General features: G+C 36.4%; 1 protein-coding gene across 12 annotated transcripts in view; it reads left to right on the top strand.

Annotated features, from left to right (window-relative positions):
- LOC5567847 overlaps nt 1-18,558 on the top strand; it is a 318,832-nt gene that overhangs the window by 105,947 nt on the left and 194,327 nt on the right. The gene's annotated exons all lie outside the window — the stretch shown is intronic.

Here is an 18,558-nt window from a genome sequence, read left to right as displayed (position 1 = left end):
TATTTGATTCCTATAATGTTTGAAGCAAAAGTCCCTTACTTGAATGGCATTCGAACCACTATTACATTTCGATGATTAATTTTGAATTGAGCTAGAAATCTTCAAAAGAAACTCTTGCACCATTCGACCTTTTGCCTCACTTTATTCTTGCGATAGTTTCTTTGTCTAAAATCACTCGTTTTGCATTACTCATCTTTATTAGTCTATCAGCTCAGGACAAGCTCATGTCGCTGAATCCCATGCTCTATTTTACAGACCCATAACTGTCACTGCTCTGGATGGTAAACTCACCGAAAATTCCCTTTACTCAGCATCTCCCGCCTATTAATCTCCATCAAGCACCGCGGCAAACATTGCACCAAATTGATAGTGAAAGGTATTAATTTAATTACACATGCTCAATAACCAGAGCACTGATCCGACCTTCATCATCAACCGACAAGCGAATGTCGCTCATCCAGCACCGAATCGAGCGCACCTCGCTGAATATGCACAATATAATCACCCTAAAATAATAAAAGCAATACTCATTTAAACTTTATAACCGTTAATTGAATTTAATTATTCCATGATCTCGACCGAGCATACCCTACTGGATTCCAGAAAATCGATAATGCACGGTGAAACTATCATCGTCAGTCAGCCAACAGCGCCTAGCCGCCATTCTGGGAACAAACCGGCGAACCGAAAGAGAACATGGCACCCATCAATCAATTTACTGGCAAATTCAATTCAGGCTTTCCTCCGCCAGAGGTCTCTTTGTCACCCATCGCCTTACTTAAATTGAGCTCTCCCTTCGACGCGCTTTATGCTCGACTGCAGCTCACACCTTCCCCCAACCAACTTACCAATGCACATTGGGTTAGAATGTAAAATTATGAGGAAAAAATAATTGAGAACTACTTTGACGGAGATACTAACTTTCTAAGTCTATTGTAGCTCTTGCTATAGACGAATTCCATCCAGAATGGGTCGAAAAAAATGAAAATCGTGCTCGATAGTCTTCGATTTGGATTAAATTTTGCACATGTGTTAGGTATGGTAGAATAAGTGATTTCCATAGAAAAATTGATCATTTTGACTCAAGTGTAACTTTTGAAAATGGCCTATAAATTTTTGCATGCAACTTATTTGAAAAATTGTAACTCCGAAACTGTTCATTTCAGAGAAAAATGTTCTATGAAGAAGTTGTAGTGAACCGTTTGGACTATAAGAAAAAAATATTTTACCGTCAAGCTCCCATTCGCCGTGCATTTAAGAAAAATTGGCACTTCAAAAAATCTAGAACTTTTCCAAATAATTTGTAGCAAAAACAAAATAACAAAAAAATACTCAAAAATTATGTTTGCAACTGTCATGTTAAGGTCGCCTCGTACCGTTCTATGTCACCATTTACCGTGCACACTAGTGCACCATTCACCGTACGTATAGTTTTCGTTATGATTTTATTTCGTATCTTGAAGAAACGTTGTTGATGGAGCAACTATGTTGCTAGTAGTGTGCGCAGTCATTTTTAAGTGTATTCAAATCTTCATTTACAATAAAAACGTAAAAAGTTTAAAACTCGGCAGAATATATATTTTTTTACTAAAATCGTTATAAGAGGTTTGACTGTATTGTCCAAACCATTCCATATTCACTCAAAAACTAAATATGAAGTAGTTTAATCATGACCTAACAATAAATCTAATATTATCGAATAATTTCATGCCTTTTACATATATACTGAAATGGGTCCATTCACCGTGCATTTGGGTTTCGACTGAGACACAATAAAAAATTCTAATTTGCATAAAATCTCATTGCTCATATGATGAAATACATCTTAATAATAGTATCCACAGTGAAAACCTGTTGAAATTTTAAAAAATTTCATAATCTAACGTTAAAACGAAAAATGTGAATTTTTGGTGTTTCTACTAAGAGTATTGAAAAATCTCATTATCAAACAGAATTCAAATGATTTTGACTGCATAAACTAGGTTTTTCAAAATGCTTCGTGACAAAAACTACTTCATTTCATTAGTTTTATCTTATTTTGCTGACAAAAGAATAATTTGTGAAAATTGTATGAATATTCTGTAAGAATTTGTATATGTGCACGATGAATGGAGGCCGCATGGTGACTGGTGACTTTCATAGAAAAATCAAAAATAAAACTTGAATTTCAAATTACACAAAAACCCCATTTTTAATATTTTAAAATTTTCACCATAGAATCTTGATAGTAAAATGATGTTTGGGACAAAGTTTCATAATGGAGAAATTTTTTTAAAAAAGTTTTTGTGAGAACAACTTTTGGTCGATTTTTAAAATTTTGAATTATTGTCCAAATAAATACGTTCTGATGATGATACTGGGTGTACTGGGGCACCTTCCACAGTATTATACCCTTACTGGGCTACCCGAAGCAACTTCTACTTTCTCTTCTAAGAATTTAACTTTCAAAATTCACATTGAGGGCATTCAAGCCAAATGTAACAAATATGTAAAATGTCTCTATCCACTTATTCATAGAAAATCAAAACTTTTTCTTGAGAACAAGCTTTTGATATTCAAACAAATTTTCAGGCCATGTTGTATGCTGTACCAATATGGACTAACTGTTGTAATACTAGAAAGAAAACTCTGCAGAGAATTCAAAATAAAATTTTGAAAATGATTCTGAAGCTTCCTCCCTGGTATAATACCAATGAGTTACATAGTATATCCAATGTTGAAACACTGGAACAAATGCCAAATAAAATAATTAATAATTTCAGGCAAAATCGTTACAATCTTCTATTGCCACGATTAATGCGTTATATATTTAGGTGAAGTTAGGTTAAGTAAATTGACGTTTTCTTTTTCTCTTATAAGCAGGTGAAATCAACTCACTTGTAAAAAAAATCTAACTATGCTGCTACGGCAAATGATATATAATATGTTGTTAACAAAATATTAATGAAATCTTAAATTTGTTTTACCAAATTAGGATGATAGTGTTGTCTAACACAGAACACCTAGATATAAGAAATGAATGTAATATTTGGAATGAAACTAATAAAGATATTAAAAAGCAGTGCTCAGCAAATGTTTCACCAAAGAAAATATTAATGTGTGACTAATTCAATGGTAGGGTAGCTGGTTGCCCTTGGAGCAGTTCTAGAGTTTTGTACGACAAAACTCAGTCCAAACCACGAACAGCTATTCTTGTGGGCACAAAATTTGTCCCAATTACAGAATTCATCCGTAGAGACATTGTTGCGATCAAAGTAGAGGTGCCAACTATCCGGGGGAAAACGGAGGTATGTATTGCTTCTGCTTACTTTCCTGGAGATGTTGAAGCTCCATGTTTGTCAACTACTGTAATGGATCAATGCACGCGTTCATTCTTTGACGTTTTAGCTGTGCCGTGATATTTATGTTACCATGGAAACAAATGAATTCGGCACCGCTCAAACGTCAAAATAGTGAACTCGTGCATCGGTCCATAGACCGATGCACCAGTTCACTATCTGACGTTTGAGCGGTGCCGTGTTATTTAAGTTACCATGGCAAAGAGTGAATTCGGCACCGCTCAAAAGTCAAATTAGTGAACTCGTGAATTGGTCCATACTGTAACGTTCATTTTGTCAACTACCGCCGTGTGGGGTTACATTGGGCCTAGGGGGTGACTTTGACCGCCTCTCTTCATTAGTAGGAATGCCGAAAAACAAATCTATAATCATCTATTGGCTATTTATAAAGTATTCTTAAAGCTTGATATATCGTTTTCATTATTCTGGCATTAGCTTGCTGTAAAAATATTGGCCCAATGTCATCCTTATGGACCAATGTCACCCGCACGACGGTACTGTAAGAAAATTAATGCCCAATTTATAATAGGGTGCGATGCAAATGCCCATCATACAATTTGGAGCATCAGTTTTACTGTTGACTCTTCTGAAACACTGGACGAATGATGAGAACTCATTTCCCTGAATCGATCCCATATTCGGATGAAGAACAGACCTCAGATGAGGCAAGACATGTATGGTCGATAAATGCCTTTTAGAAAGCTTGTGAAATCTTCACGCCTCTGAGGGTCGAATGGGCATTGAGTTCTTTTCAGCCATTCAAATCTGCCGGGAAAGATGACATTTTCCCAGGCTTACTGCTATGGACCAATGCACGAGTTCACTGATTTGACGTTTGAGCGGTGCCGAATTCACTAATTGCCATGGTGACATAAACAACACGGCACCGCTTAAACGTCAGATAGTGAACTCGTGCACAGGTCCATAAGGGAAAGAGACGCTTTGTCCGCTCGTAACCTAAATATTCAAAGCAAGTGTTTTGCTTTCATATGTTCCAAAAGCGTGAAAAAATATTCGAGCTGTTTACATTCCAAAAGCTGGAGGAAAGGATAAAACAACTCCCAAAGCCTTTAGACCTATAAGCTTTTCCTCTGTTCTTTTAAAGGCAATGGAAAAAATAATTGATGACTTCATCAAGTCAACAAGTGTAATAGTAATGCCTTTTTGTATATACCAATTTGCGTATCAATCTGGTAAATCTACCATTACGGCGCTACAGTCGCTGGTAAATAAAGTCGAGATATCTCTTGAAGCCAAAAAAATAGACGTAGTTGCTTTTCTCGATATTGAAGGAACATTCGATAATGCATCCTATAGCTCAGCGGTTTTCAGATCATGCTCCGCAGTGCCTTGGCAGATGTTCCGCGACAATTTTGAAAATTTTTACAAATGCTTTGGAATATTTCAACTTTTTGCTTTAGAATATGCTTTTAATTATATCAAACCAAGCCATACATAGATTTTGAGTTGACATTTTGTAATTGAAAGGTTAAAAGTATTCTGTCGGCGAATATTTGATCATATATTTTGTATGGGATAGTTTTGGCTGCAAAATTGGGTTTTCCTTGATTTAGATCCATTTTTTTTTCGAAAAGAATAATTTGAAACTTTCTGGGTGGTCAAGCTTTGTTGGGATACTTATCCTCGTTGAAAAAAAAACTGAGCTGAAGTAACTCCGATGAAAGTCGAAATTTTGAAACCGTTATATTCTTAACACAGGCCTGTGTTAGTAGCAAAGCTCAAAGCTTTGAACCAACCCTTTTCCGGTAGAGACGCTAGGCAAAATACAGGACGCTTCGATGTTTACTGACTTTAAAATGACTTGCTCAATTTTCACCACCTAATATCATTTAAATCTTGTCGCTCCCTATCATTTGAAAAAATCTTCTACAGACTCCCTTTAGCTTTGAGTCGCATGATCAAGCCACAACAAAATAGAATATAAAACAATCACGGTCGATACCTTCTCCTAAAACCATGTTTCATTATATCGCAATCGTTACACGAATTAGCCACAATCATCGATGGCCAGTATAAAATTCAGTGACGGCCTATTTCGCCTAAAGTGTTGAACTTGTGGTTAACTCATCAATGGAGACTTAAAAAAAGAAAAATATCGCTACACATACTCGCTTTGTTTTTCGAACTTAAAATAAAAGTCGAAAAATTTCCTAACCATAGCAGTTCTGCCACAAGCCACAAATTTTGACATATTTGACAAACAAACAAATAGGTCTAGTTCCATTGAGGGATGGTACACACCATTTTTTTATCCGCTCCTCCCTAGTCACACTTTTTGCATGCGACCTCCAAAAATGTTGCAAGGCTTGTCACGCAGTACCTGACTTTCTTATGAGTGACATAATTTGGGGTACAAATACCTAATTGTCACAGTTAAATCCCGAAATAGAAGAGCTTGCTCAATTAAATAAAATAAATCTTTAGAGATTAGGATTAAGATCAGTGTTGACCAGACTCATTTCCCCGAAATTCGAATTGTGAAGCCATGAACTGTTATAACTGTGCGTTGTATTCCTGAGATGGAGGGGGAGGTGGTTGGGCTTGAGTGTTGCACATGGGATCCGACAGTTTCGATCTCGGTGGGCCGCAATTCAAGTTTCGGTGAAATGATTCGCACTCACTCACTCACTCATTTCATTTCACCGAAACTTGAATTGTGGCTCTCTGGGATCAAAATTGATCGATTTTGTGTGCAGTACTCAAGCTTAACCATCTGCTTTTCTATCTAAGGAGGATAAAGCATGGTTGTAGTAGTTCGTGGCTTCGTAGTTCGGAAAATGTTATTTTCGGGGAAATGAGTCTGAACAACACTGATTAAGATATTGAATAAAATCAAAAATTTATTGATATACAGTCAGTGACAATTAGATGACGGAAATCGATGTCCGACGCCATTTTGGAATCCAAGATGGCGACTTCCGGTTTGTGAAAATCACTTGAAACCCACTAAATATGTTTTTTTTTTTGAACGGGACCGATGGGTAGATGACGGAAATCGATGTCTAACGCCATTTTGAATCTAAGATGACGACCAGGAAGTGTTTTAATCGATTTTCCTCATTCCAAAACCAAACCGGAAGTCGCCATCTTGGGTTCAAAATGGCGTCGGATATCAATTTCCTTCATCTACTCATCGGTCTCGTTTCAAAAATACCATATTTCGTGGGTTTCAAGTGATTTTCCAAACCGGAAGTCGCCATCTTGCATTTCAAAATGGCGTCAGACTGGTTTACATCATCCCTATTGATACCAAATTTGTTTCATTTTTCGTACTGAATGCATTAGTTTGGAGCTTTGTATTTCAGATTCTAGTAGGGTAAAAGCACCGGTTTTGGCCAGCCTAAGAGAAAATGTCAATAAAAATTAAATGGGAAGCCGTATTTATACTACAAATATGTCAAATGCAAGCTTTCAATCCATATTATGTGTGTAAAATATCAAAACTGAGCTAAAACCATTTGTTCGCTTTCAAAATCCTGTTGGTGACCAACGGAACCAATTTCGGCCAGAGATTTAACTTCGATTCCTAAATTGACCAATTGCATTGATTTCTCATGAGGGTGGCCAAATTAGGAGTGCCCTGGCCAAATAAGGTGTATGGAACTTGTTGCTGCCAACACTGCCTCGCCGTATTGTCTTTGTATGAGATTGACTGTTCCAACGGAGCTAAACGATCTCTCACTTGGACAGTTGAAACTCATAGAATCTAGATCGTGAATGTGCTATAAGAAGCTTAGTTAAATTATTGAATTTTCCCTAATTATCTAAAATCTTTGCGAATGGTTAAATATGTAACACGATCATTACATCTAAACTTTATCAACTATTGTATCACAGTAGGTTATCACAGTTTCGTTAAATCTAGTTTCCTTAAATCTAACCTAAAATTACATCACAGATATGTATACTGTATGATCATCGAGGCAATGGGCTATTTCCTAAGATAATTGAACCTCAACACCGAAATTTGTAAGTTGAATTTCCCTATAGTGGGCTAAATTAACTAATAAAATGAATTATTCCAGCTTACAGCTGATTCGCACCCACATTACGGAGTTTGCGAGCTGCTCAATAGAATTCGGTCGAAAGCCCCCCTCTTTGTTCCCGCAACAGAACTTAAAATTATAAAGAAAATGAATTGTTTTTCTTATGTATTGAATCAATTTTGACGAGTAAATGAATGTAGCTCTATCATATGAATGTGATTTACTGAACACAAAAGGTTCCATGCTGATTGGCTATGTAAAATGGTGTATAATCCACTATGGCTACAACTGTCGTATGGCCAAAAGCGGTGCTTCTACCCTATTCCAAATTGGTTGAAATTTGGACGACAAACTACATATAATCTGAAATCTTGTATGCAGTGAAATAATTATAATACAATCATTTTTCAATGAAATCCAAAGGGTTGTACGAAATCAAAATAAATAATCGAACTATTTTTTGTTATTCAATTAAAAACATGATTAGTTGTGAGTGATTGGTTTGCTCGGTGAAGTCATTCACTCTTAAAAGTTATGCAAATTTACAGAACACATCAGCCACCCACAACACACCGTTTGTGAGTTGAAGAGACTCTCCTGTGCTTTTTCTGCACGGCGTGTGAGGCTGGACGAGTCAAATGAGGTGACTCATTTCCCTTGAGTCGAGAATTGTCACCTCGCTATTATAGCATAATACGAGACCGACAATTCTCACCTCACGCCACTCGTAGAATAAACCTAATTTTGTATAGAAAGAAAGCATTTGGTTACTAACTTTTGTCACTGACTGTAAATCTCATTTAACGATTTTAGTAGGAATTACATTAACATCTAACAACAAAAACATGGTCTAGCAACAGTTTGTTTGTTTAAAACGTGTTTCATGTGTGTTTCGCGGAAGTTTTTGCGAAAAGTTTAGATTATTTCAGGCGCGGCCTAAATTCGCCAGTTATGAACTTGTATTCCGAATGGTGCAGTAAAGTTATAAGCAACAAGCTTTGATTAACCCATATCCGCCCAGTGTCCTAAAAATAGGACAGAAGCCCCGAACGCCCAGCGTCCTATAAATAGGACAGTACTTGTAGTGCAAATATCTTGAAAATAAAGAGGTTTAGGAGAAAACTGTCTTCTGCAAAGTTGATCACAGGACTGCTGACTTCCACTTGGTAACTATTTTAATTCAGAATTAACTCACCAGGTGGCGCACAGACGCCAACAAATGTCGCATTTATAAGCAACATATGAAACAACTTTCCAGCGTACAAATATTTGCTTCGTTTATATCTCAGTCCAGTGTCTTCGACAAAGTTGAACAACTAAATAATACCTTTTTTCATAGAACCTTATAAATTCGGAAAACACTCCCAAGATGGCGCTAGTGAGCCAAAACTTTATTTATTTATATCTCAGTCCAGTAATGAGATACAAAAATGGTGTCTTCGACAAAGTTGAACAACTAAATAATACCTTTTTTCATAGAACCTTATAAATTCGGAAAACACTCCCAAGATGGAGCTAGTGAGCCAAAACTTTATTTATTTATATCTCAGTCCAGTAATGAGATACAATAATGGTGTCTTCAACAAAGCTGAACAACTAAATAATACCTATTCGCATAACTTTATAAATTCGAAAAACACTCCCAAGATGGCGCTAGTGTGCCAAAACATTATTTGCCTATATCTTAGTCTAGTTATGAGATACAAAATTGGTGTCTTCGATAAAGTTGATCAACTAAATGAGAACTATTCGCCTGAAACCTTATTTGTTCGGAAAACACTCACAAGGTGGCGCTACCCAAGTAACACTGAAAACATAAATCCAAATTTAAAAATACACAGTTTGTCCTACAAAGATTGCTAGAAAGTTTTTGAAACATGTCATGTCTCACGTTAGTCGTTATTTTGTTTTGTTAAACCTTTCAATATTGAACTTGAATGGAGATGTTCTACTAAGGCATATAATTTGTTTTGCAATACAAATCTACCATTTTGCTGAAAATGTTCTAATTATGTTTACTATGTTTCAACCACATTATGTTTTATATTTGTCTTCTTATGTTTATCAAAACATGTGTTTGGTTATATGTCTTATTTCGGTTGGTTTAGACATGTACGACAAATAAACAATCTCAATATGTCATATTCATGTTACATGTATGTCATAATATATACTCTTTTCAAACATGTTCTGAATAAACAAATTATGTTTATTTTCAGTCAAATATAAGTTTTTCTAGTTGTCTATAAAACAAATGCAACAAAAGTGACATTTAATACTTTTGATAGCATGGATGATACACTGCCGGCTAAGAAATTCGCCATATGGTGTCCACTGAATACTTTTAAGCAAATGTTTTGAGTAAATTATTATTTTTAAGGTATGCTCTAAATGCAGATTTATCAATTTATATGAATGAATAGAGTGAGGTTGTTTGCCACTGTTTAGTACGAAAAAGGTTCAATGGAATTACTTATCTCGCTTACAGTTGTGTTCATGCAAGGCTTACGTGTTTTAGTCAAGTGATTTATCAAACTTATATCACACTGTAAATTTATGATCACACTAGTTGTCCCTGAAAACTTTTCACTGCCTTGAATGAAACAATGGCAAATGATTGGCAATGAAATTTGTGTCTTTTCCCAAAACACTCGTCATGCAGTGTGTCTAAGGGGACCATCTTTAATTTTTGAATTTAATTTTGAATATTTACCATAACGATGAGTTTTTTGTTCTGAAGCTTTGGAAAAAGTAATAATAGTTCAGTAAAAGTTCAGTGTAGTATTAGAAAACAAAATAATGAACTAATTTGCAAAATGTGATGATTCCTTTTTGGAAATATTTACTTGGCTTGATGTCGAAAAATGTATATTGAACGATTTATAAGGGCGAATTGATTTTTTCGAAGTAAAAGTGCATATTTCACCATAATTTTTGATTCGCATATTAATTTAGTGTTAAATAACAGTTATGCAATCAAAAATGAAGGCTTGTCAATGTTTGCACTTTTACATTTTTCATTGTCGACCATCCAATGCATATCCACTACCAAATGTTTTCAGTAATTTGTTGCGTTAATGGTTTGTTGAACAAAGTATAATACATAATTATGTATACCTAAACCCATATGATACATAATTTTGACAACAAAAATATGTTGCACAAGCTCCACCTTCTGCACTTTTCCAGTCATATATAAGTATGAATTCCAGTTTTTTCGCTATGAAACAGAACATTCTCATTAGTCATATTGAAGTAATTGTGATTTATATGAGACATGTTGTGTTACTTGGGTAGTGGTCAAACATTTTATTTTTTTAAATCAGTCCAGCGATGATATTCGAAATTGGTGTCTTCGACAACAGTCTTCAACTAAATGGGATCTATTCGTCCAGAAACAAAGTAGTATAGAAAACTCTCTCAAGGTGGCGCTAGTAAACAAAAATATTATTTGCTTATATCTCAATCCATGATGGGATACGTAGTTAGTGTTTTTGACACAGTTGAAGTTGGGCACACATTTTATTCGCTTATATATCAGTCCACTGATAAAATCCAAGGAAAGCTATTCGCCTAAAACCTTCTTAGTTCGGAAGTCATTCTCATGATGGCACTAGTCGGCATTCGCCTATATTGAGGTCCAGTGATGAAAAATTTGGTATCTTCGAAAACGATGATCAACTAAAGGAGATATTTTCGCTAAAAAAAACATATTAGTTGGGAATTGCTTCTATGTGCGAAACATCAAGGAAACAACCAATAAGAAATTTGTCTGATAAGAAATTGGTCTGCTTAGATCAAAACAATGGATACTTACTAATCGCTTATTTCGGATGCAATGTTCCTTACATTTTTAGATGAACGTTGACATAATTTATTGAAGGCTAAAAATAGAAAACACATGTTTTCTAGCCGTCGAATCAAAAAAGATGATCTTTTGAAGAGAGTGAAGAACGAAAAACCGACAAATTGACTTATTTGTCCATGAACTGAACTTCAAGGGTGAAGGGCGGCTGTCAAATTGAATCAAATAGCCGCCAACCTAAGTCCAGCACCTGTTTTATGGCTTAACGTGGAAAAGTAAAAATTATTATTTGCAAAATTACAGGTAATAAATGCGCTTGAAAGATATTGTTTGCAACGCTACTGCAGTGCGTTGTTGCCAATTTAATCAGAAAATTCCACTAAATTCCCAAAATGAATGTTTTCGAGAAAATTGATTACACCTTCACCATTGTTTGGTCGTTATTTTGTATGGTTGTTTACTTTTTAAAACCAGCGACACGTTGAGGTAGCAGTAAAGATCCTTCTTTGCCGAACTCACTCGGTGCAAGAATTGTGACATTTGAGCGGGCACGCTTCCGTATTCTGGCCCGCTCTAGTGTCTAAAATCTTGGACCACGTGGATTCGGTTCTATCGGTGTATAAGACTATATGCATCAGTGATGCAGTAACTTCAACATTATAGACGAATAATTTTGGCTTCAAATATTCACGTCTGTAATGCATGTAATAGTTGGAGTCCAATATTTGACTGTCATTGGACTGAAGGACTAACTTTTGATTAGCACTAACAAAATTTTGCTATTGCCAAATATATATTTCGATCGCTGTCAGATCCGAGCCATATTCTATACTAATAACTTGACCCAGAAAAAGTATTTTGGTAGTTATGTTTTCATTATCAGCTGGCAAGTTTTATAGAATCTTTTTAAAGACTATTTTTAAACATCTGCAGGTTTTTTTATAATCAAAATATTAAACGTAAGATTTTGTTTTGTTTTTGGTATAAAGGGTGTAAGTGTGCATAATTGTACATGTACATGTATGGAAATGTATGTATGTCTGTATGGCGGCATCCACAAATTACGTAACGCTCTAGGGGGGAGGGGGGAAGTAGGCTCAAGCGTTACGGTTCATACAAAAATTTAAAAATTTTCATACAAAAAGCGTTACGAAGGAGGGAGAGGGGATCAAAAATTTCCAATTTTTGCGTTACGTAATAAATGGACGCCGCCTTTCTTACTTACGTGGTAAAGCAGAAAATTGAATTGAAGTCTCTAAATGATTTAGTTCTGGCATGCATCTTTCGCCTCTGAAATGTGTATTCTTTATGTTGAAATTTCTTTATCAGGGTACGTCCATAAATTACGTCACGCAAAGTTTTGCCATATTCATCCTCCTCAATTTTCCTCTATATCACACTTTTTGTATGGATTTCAATTTTTATATGGCTAGTCACGTTTCCTTGTAACCCCCTTTTTCTTCATCTGTACGTGACGTAATTTATCAATTACCCCTCACCTGCAGTTTTTTTTTTAACTTGTTTACATTGTAATGGGTCGAAGAGCATGAAAATATATTTGATTAATCTCGAAAATAAACTTATAGAGCAACTAGATATGGACGACACACTTTCAAGAATTTTTTTGGATCCCCACCATAGACTTGATTTTTTTTTTGGTAAAATAAGGTTTATATTATGGGAATACGACTATGAATAACAAAAACGTAGCTGAATTCCAATTGTGAGATACCTTGGGCGTTAACGGGTTAATGGTCCATGTTGTCGCTTTTATAGTGCATTGGCGAAGCTATTGTTCGAAGAGTTGGTGGAGTAGTGAGTAGAGGAGAAGATTGATGATCTTGGGGTCGGTTCGATTCTCGTTCATATTTTTTTGTTTTCATTTTTTTTTTCCTCTTCAGTATTTCGAAACAAATAAGCAATTTCGATATAACTTAAATATGTTGCAAACAGACTCCGCCTCTTGCGCTTTTTGCGTTGCTATTCAGTGCAATTGTAAGTCATATTTTCAACAATTGGCAACCCTGATTTGTTTCAAGAGATAATTTTATTCTTGAGTTGAAACAAACTGTGCTGCTTGGGTTACATTGTACTGGGTGCCCAGCCATTGTGGAATTGAGGGGAATGAAATCGCCGAAAATCTAGCAAGGCAGTGTGCAGCTTCGAACTGTGGTGTTCCTGAGTGGACTCTCAGGATGAAACTGAAAAATTGGGAAATGTCCACGGTAGAATCCAATTGGAAACCCACGGATACATCCAAGCAAGCGAAAAGATTACCAGTCTAGCAAAAGCCCGGGCTTTTCTAAGCTGCTGTTCCACTTATACCATAGCTTATCTAAGAGCTGTTCCACTTTCATAAAACCGTCACCAATCGATTTCTGACAAAATTTCTTTTCGAATGCGTTATTAAACTTATTTTAATTGTGAAAGTTATAAATTCTTTCCACCTTTGGATTCAGATGTCTCCAATGTGCACTGGGTGATTATCAGATGGAAGGGAAAAATCAATTGACTGCTCTTAATTACTATTTGTTTTGTGTATGTGTGACTGTATGTGTGTGCCCGTATGATTGTGTCAATGTCCATCATGAATGCTTGTGTGGGTGGGTGGGTGTGAAAAGGACCCGCTTTCTTGTCCTTTAGTGCGAATGATATATGTGCCAATAGCGAGAACGATAGAAACCAATTAGTGACTAATTGATTTGCATCCAAAATCACCGATTGGAGAGTGCTATTGTGTTATCAGTTTAATGCCGAGTTTGTAAGAACACTTGCCCCATTAAACGATCCCCCTTCTGACTATTCACCAGTATACACAGAAACCACACAGTTGAGGAGCAGTCTGATACATTGGAGGTGTTAGAGAGAAAAATGGCTCTATTATCTGAAACCGAACACCTACACGCCAAGGTATGTTCAGGTTGGTTCCTGCCGACCATAATCCAAGGAAATGTAGCTCTGGTCAGGAACTGGAGATACGGCCAACCTTTTCCGAGAAATATTTGGCTTACACCCAGCCGGCAGTGATTCACCGGCACATCCTCTGCATACAAATTGCATAAATTCATTATCGCTGATTTTATCCTTTCATAAATATACGGTGTGCATAGTAGGGTTCTTAGGTGTCATGCCAACCCATATCCTTTGCTGTGCCCTTTTTCCTAACGATAGGTCTGTGGGCTGAGCCGTGCTCTGTTGTGTTACTTGATAGAACCACACACTGGCGGAGAATGGTGAAGCAAGCAGCAAAACGCGTTGGAGTATATGTACGACGATGGGTTATGGCCTCGTTTGGAAATAAGGCAGTTGTCGGCAATTTGCCACCGGAATATTAAAGAAGCATAGGTATATTGCGGTTCACTGTAAATTGGGGTTACATTGCTCAGCCAGAGTGCTACGACTTTTTAAACTCTTGATAATGGAAACTAAAATTTTACAGTGATAAAAATTAGACATACCTACCACTGCCCATAACTTCGTATTCGTAGCATTTGACAAAAGTAGGCATTGAGTAAATGGAAAACCAAGTGTGAGTTTTATGGCAGTATGGGAGGAAACTAAAATTTCGAAAAAATATCAAGGACTCAAAAGTGCTTATTTGAGGCTGAAATTATGTACAACTCATATCGCATACTGGGTGAGTAGTCAGAAAATAATTCTGATAGAAATTTCATTGCTACTGAATAACGAGATTCATGTATAATCTCAATGTGACAGTTATGCGATTACATTCACCAATGTGATAAAACAACTTGGAACTTTTTCGAATTTTCTAGAACAATCTCACAGATTTCAGTAAGTTGATCGAATGTGTTTATCATTTGATGACTCTCCACGGTTCAACTGGAAATTTCCAAAAATGTCGAATGTGACAAATATGCAGTTATGGTCACCATTTGTCATAACAAATCCAGCAATATAACTCTGAGCCTTCCCCTAAACTTGCAGTGTTTGTTATGAAAGTACAGAGGACTCTCGACAGCTTCCACAATGCGAGTAATACGTCAATATTTCCATCCTATCTCCAACTAACCTGCATGCGGACGCAGCCTGCACTGATTTGTCTTACTATCAAAAAAAGAAACACAAAAGAGACTAACATTGAAAAAACATTACCATTATTTCGAATCCGATGGGGGATCTATTCGCTGATCAATATGACCACATTATACGGTGCAAAAATAACAGACCTAAGCAGTTTTCGGTATAGGTTATATGCTTAAAGCTGCAAGGTTACAGTTAAACTGCTAGTCCTATGGTACACCGCAATCGCTGAGTGCTGTGCTAACAAAGGGCCTATCTATTAAGCAGGTCTATTATATTTAAAATCCTCATAAGATGTAAACAACGAAACACAAAAACGATTAAATCTTTTTTAATTTGTTCTTTTTGTTGTACTCAAGTCAACGAACATTGTTTCCCTTTCCCGATAACCGCAAGGCCGCTTCATTCATTGAATCTTTGTGCAGCTTCGAATGTTCAATCAATTGTTCTGATTAGTTGTCGAGTCTAAAACACGACAATAAAGACGGCCTTACAAATACGCGTTTCTGTCAAAGGATACAAACTATTGTGGAATCAAATAATATAGTACTAAATTTGGCATACATTTATTTATACCAAGTGATTCAATGTACAAGTTGACAAGTCCACAACTATCTTCTATCTTCTGTTAGAATTCATCTTCGTCTAAATTAGACAATGTATGTTCTTAAACCCTATCCTATACAAGCATTCCTTATCCCCAAAAGACTACTTCTAGTAAAATATTGGCAACGGTAATGTAATCAAACGTTTTACTTTCCTTTTCGTTTACCAACGTGGCAATCACCGAATGAAAATATGCCCCAAAACAGCCTTCAGAATCACCTTCCGAGACGATCCCAACATTTCCAGCTCTTTTACCTTCTCATGACAAGCCAAGGTAGAGCTACTGCAATGTAAATAAGGAAATGGAACCGAATTGAGTCACTTTCTACCGAAGGCAAGTCGGCAGCACAGACCGAAACGTAACGAACAACCAAGATCCCAAGGTTCGATTACAATGAAGAGAAAATTTGTTTCTGTTTTTATTTTCTTGCTCGTTTTCCATTTGGTGTGTTATTTTGCTACCAAATTATTGCGGTGGGATGCCTAGTGCTCATTTCCTTGCCATTCTAGAGCTAGAAGTAACTACACTAACCGAATCGGTTTGATCTTGATGCCAGACAGGGTAAGTGCATAAGCCAGAAACCAAGATATGACTAATTGGAACACATTCCACACTCTTAATAATCTCATCAACCCGACTTACAACGGACATATAATCTTGGGTCTCCCCACCCTGAAGTAATCAACTCAAATCTCCGATACTGGCAGGCCCCAGACATGACCAGGCCAATCAGCTCAATCAACATCCCAATGTCCGCTCTCTCGTATATGGTGGCGCATGTTTTGTTTGCCCCTGCACACTGCACATGTATTGCCCATAAGAAAGCCAATTTAAAATTCAATTTACTGCAAATGCGCAAACAATGGACGCAATTAGTACGGTTTTAGATTACTGCCAGCCGACCGTGTGTTCCTCGCTCAGTTAGTTGGATAGGGAAATTAAAGTGAAAGAAATCCAACCTAAGGGTATGCGATATGTTTTTTTTAATGAAAATGTTTCGTGAAGCAAAATCACCAATGGCACGAAACAAAATTTGTTTTTCTTCCTGCAGAATATATTTTAATACTATTTATCCTGATTTATGGAGAATGGCTTTAAATTTTCCTAAGATTTGACATTTTGGGAAATGGGAAAACAAATTTGAGTTTCCTGAGAAATAGTATAAACATAAGCATAGATGACCGTACAATTCGTAATTGATATTCCGTGATTGACCAGAATAATCTAAGTTGCACAAGGAACCGAGAAATGCAGCTTGGGAGTAGCTTCCCATCTTCAATGTACATTTTCGAGAACTCCAAATATTATGAAGTCAATAACGGCGGCCACGTCCTTACGGTCATCGGAGAAGAGAAGGAATATTAATGTGAGATCCATTGTTACTAGAGACCGAGATCCCCTCTGTATCTCCATGGTTATCATGGGAAGTTTCGTTAGTGGGGAGGAATCATAGCTGCAAGATCAGGATACGCCTAGGTAAGTGATGCGATTCATGCAACTTCAGTTAAAAAAAATCACCTATCAGTACTTTAACGACAACGTGACATAAGGTAATTCGACACTTTTTGTGTCAAACCATTCAAAGGTTTTTTTATAATGATCAAATAAAGTAAATGGAAAGGTATGGGGTTTTTACTATTATCTAAAAAATGTACATAAGTTTATGTCGACATTTTCAAAGACGAACTGCTCATATTTTGTTAACCTTCCTGTTGCATTCGGGTCAATATGACCCGAAACCGACTTTAGAGCACTTGTAACTTTTAAACGGAACCACCTAGCGCTTTGAAACTTTGTGACTTTTCCTATTTTCTGGAAAACTGTGTTTTGGCAAAAAATCAAATTTCTAGCATGTTTCTGAAGGGCGCCACAAAAAAAGTGACACTTAAGGCATTCGGGTCATATTGACCCGGATTTGACATTGCAATTTTGTAGGTATTTTCCAGCCTTTATATATTTTTATATATTTTTTTTATATATTTTTATATTTTTTTATATTTTTTATATTTTTTATATTTTTTTATATATTTTTATATATTTTTATATATATTTTTATACTCAAAAGAATCGTCAGTTCATGAATTTTATGAATTTGAGAGGTAAACTAAGATTGGCCGGGTTTAACGGCTTAGAATCGGCGACAAACGGATCAAGGTTTAGCCATTCTTGGAAGACCCCGGAAATGTGGCCAATTTTCTATTCCCGTAGAAACCAGCCATGCGACATATCAAAATTTGCAGAATTTCATACAAAAAACATCCGAGGTAATCTGAGCAGCCCTGGGCCATGTTTTGGCTACTCGGTGGCCAAATAATCGGTTCCGTAGGTTCCAGAGGTCCTGGTAAAGTGGACAATTTGAAATTTCCATAGAATCCTGCCATGCGACATATCAAAATTTGCAGAATTTCATACAAAAAACATCCGAGGTAATCTGAGCAGCCCTAGACCATGTTTTGGCTACTCGGTGGCCAAATAATTGGTTCCGTAGGTTCCAGAGGTCCCGGTAAAGTGGACAATTTGAAATTTCCATAGAATCCTACCATGCGACATATCACAATTTGCAGAATTTCATACAAAAAACATCCGAGGTAATCTGAGCAGCTCTAGGCCATGTTTTGGCTACTCGGTGGCCAAATAATCGGTTCCGTAGGTTCCAGAGGTCCCGGTAAAGTGGACAATTTGAAATTTCCATAGAATCCTACCATGCGACATATCAAAATTTGCAGAATTTCATACAAAAAACATCCGATGTAATCT

Source organism: Aedes aegypti, chromosome 2, assembly GCF_002204515.2.
Source record: "Aedes aegypti strain LVP_AGWG chromosome 2, AaegL5.0 Primary Assembly, whole genome shotgun sequence".
NCBI classification, from domain to species: Eukaryota; Metazoa; Arthropoda; class Insecta; order Diptera; family Culicidae; genus Aedes; species Aedes aegypti.
Note: the sequence above shows the minus strand (reverse complement) of the source record. Positions and strands in the feature narration are given on the sequence as shown.